Source organism: Aplysia californica, unplaced genomic scaffold (assembly GCF_000002075.1).
Source record: "Aplysia californica isolate F4 #8 unplaced genomic scaffold, AplCal3.0 scaffold00870, whole genome shotgun sequence".
Taxonomy (NCBI): Eukaryota; Metazoa; Mollusca; class Gastropoda; order Aplysiida; family Aplysiidae; genus Aplysia; species Aplysia californica.
In genome coordinates, this window is record NW_004798140.1 from 222,886 (window position 1) to 226,143 (window position 3,258).

The following is a 3,258-nucleotide window of genomic DNA, read 5'->3' on the forward strand; positions in this document are numbered from 1 at the left end:
AGAGAGAGAGAGAGAGAGAGAAAGAGAGAGAGAGAGAGAGTCCGCGAATATAAATATCTAGGATATATAATTTTATTCAATGCCAAATGTTCTGCGGAAATAAAACATAGAATTAATTGCAATAGTTAACGTCAGTTCCAATAAATTGATGAGTCAGATTCCAAAGAAAATTGAAACTTCTCAATGACAACCAAAATATGAGATCTGAAATGCTATGTGCGGTCAATCCTTCTACATGGCTGGAACAGCAGGACAGTTACCAAATATGATAAAAATTGTAGATGCAGCAGAAATTAATGTGATTTCCTGGGAGACTGGTGAGGACGACACGGCAAATAAAGAAAGCGAATGAGGGAGTGCTGAAAGAAGCCTCCAGGGAATAATTAATTAATTTGAAAACAAAAAACAAATACAATATCTGTGACGTAAAGGCATTGGACATCCAGCTCTCACGGGGAAAATAAAAAGCAAAAGAGTGAAGGGTAGATCCAGAGCAACTTATTTGGTTAAATGACGGGGAAAAGCCAGGATAAAATAGCATCGCCACGCTGTAAAATGTACTGAGCCAGAGAGCAACATTTTACAGGAGAGAGGAAAACCTGTTTTATTCTTTTAACAACAGCTCTCACATTTTGTAGTTTGTCTAGCTTTTTCAACATTTAGAATTTTAATTTTGACAAAATATATCTTGAGCATAATATTAATATGTAGCAGACACCTATGATTTTGAAACTGCAATTGAAAAAAAGTTTTCCCAAATTTGGGTTCAGAACATTTTAACACACCCCCCTCCCCTCTCCACCCTATATTTTTACTTTCGGAAGGGTGGGGAGAATACACTTGCCGTGATACTGCGAATCGTAAGAGGTGATTGAAGGTACATCAGCAGGAACAATGAAGGACAGCGGACAAAACCGAAAGGACTATACTGACCCGAACCTTTCTCTGTCGAACAAGTCTCTCCAGATTGTGTTGTGGAAGACATGGAATAGCATCAAGAGGCTAGAATCTAGCCCAGGATAGAGAAAGGTGGAAAGTGTTAACGTTTATCCGTGGCCTATACCTGGTGTAGGGTGAGAAAGGCAATGATGATGACATTTCAACAACTGGAGACGACTGGCTCTTTTGAGAGCGTCCGAGCAAAAGTATGGATGGTAAGCCATTATTTTCAACGTCTGTCTCCGATCTGACACTTCATGGTAATGACGGTTCACATTATGGATCGAATAGAGAGTCTCCACTCCATTTTGTTTATAGTGCGGTCAAAACTTCGTGACTCAAATTATCTTCAAATATCTCTTTAACGGGTTAATCAATGCCACCCATAATTTACACTGAAGTTTGTATCAATTTGTCTTAACTAAATCATATTTTTCCACAACAATTTTATTGAGGCTCTATTAAAAGACTTTTGTTCATAAATTTATATAAAATACTATAAATCTCAGTCACGCGGAAAACTGTATTGTTCACATCACTTTCCGCTTCTCCACACATTGTGTATACGCATATATGGCTTGCGTCACAGCTGACCAGTTTGACTTTTTAGTAGCAAAACTTGATAGAATTACAAGAAATTCATTTTGTAGTGAACACAATTGATGCTCTAAAGGTTACCAAAACATGCCTTCAACAAGCAGACTACAGAATATTGTGGTTTGAGGGCAGGAAAACATGTGAAAAGAGACCATTTTAGAGAAGACCTATTGGGACCTATTGAATGAGAGGCGAACACATTAACCTCAAGTCCACGCGAGCCAGCGTCATTACTCTGTGACACAACAGAGCAGATCACAAAGGCCTAAACTGCTGTAAAAAAATTCGTGGCACAACTCGTTGTCAGAAATATGTCCCCCGCTATTGAACTTAGATTCTCCAGCTTTTGCACAATGAATTGTAGTAATCTGTCTTAACAGATCAATATTTTGGTAAACCCCCGATATCTGTATTCTAGAACATTTCGTAATAAATATTGAACTAATAAAAAAAAATCCTAGTGTGTGGTTTCGACAGATTTCAAAAAGTTTACAGCTGGGACGATATCGCTTTTAAAAGTAAGTCCGTCGGTTTTTTTCTAACCGCGACAGTATGCTTATTGCAAGCATATTTTGAGAACGTTTTTCGCTAAAAAGTGTTCAACATAAGATTAACCCCTTCACTGCTAGGCCCGAGAACTGGGCGAAAAGACAAATCTTCGACAAAAAGCGTATTCCAGCATTGCATAAATCTTAATTTATAGAGGAAAAAAAAAATCATTGTAAGCTACTTTTTAGTTTGATTTTAGTTTTTTTGTAGACCAGTCGTCAAGGGTGGTTGGCGAGTGCTCTGGTGTGGTTTGCTCCTTCTTTCCTATTAAACAACTATCGTCTTTATCTTTCTTCCTTTTTTATGTTTGTCACTCTCTTGTAAAACCTCTAATCTCCAGCACTTAAATGACCTTATTGAGTTGTAAGGGCCGCAAAACTGTTACTAAGAGTGAAAGATCTATCGTTGTTGTCTCCTCTCCACTGACGGCCCAAAATAACAGTCAACACCTTCAACCCCACAACGTGAGGTGTAAAGGGACAGTGAGCTGATCTCGCAGAAACGACCTTCGTGTTGACAAAACTTTGCCGCCCCCCCCCCCCCCCTTGCCGACTCTGAAACTGTGTTTTTGTTGTTGTTGTTGTTTTGTTTTGTTATTTTTCCGCTCAGTCACTCGAACTTGCTTGGTGAAGTCAAGGAAACCTAATTACCTACCTTCAGTGATTTTGAAAAAAACCAACAACCCCATCTTATTGTGCGGAAATAAGGCCAACAAAAACAATAGCAGACCAGATGCTTACATATTATTGCGTAGTTTGTCTTCTTTTAACGTGAGTTTGGGTTTCGTCGCACAAAGTAGTCAATTGTAATTATCCTACTGTGATTACACATGGCGTATGCAAATGAACAAACCCATAAAAATGAACACATTTGTTTATCTTTAAAGTTATATTAAATGTAAACAAACGTAAGCTTTTGCACGATCAAAAGTTTATGATTAATTTTAGTGCTCTTTGTGGGCACGGCAGTGGTAGTACCATAGCCAATGACGTTTTAACTGAGGCGTCGGTACTTCCCACTGTGGGCAATGGGGGAGTTAATGAGGGGAGGAGGGAATGTGGAGGGGTGGAGGGAATGTGGAGGGGTGGAAGATGTGGGTGGGAGATAGGAGGGGATGGGAATGGGAGGGGATGGGGCTGGATGGGGATGGGACAGGGGGTAAGGGTAATGGGG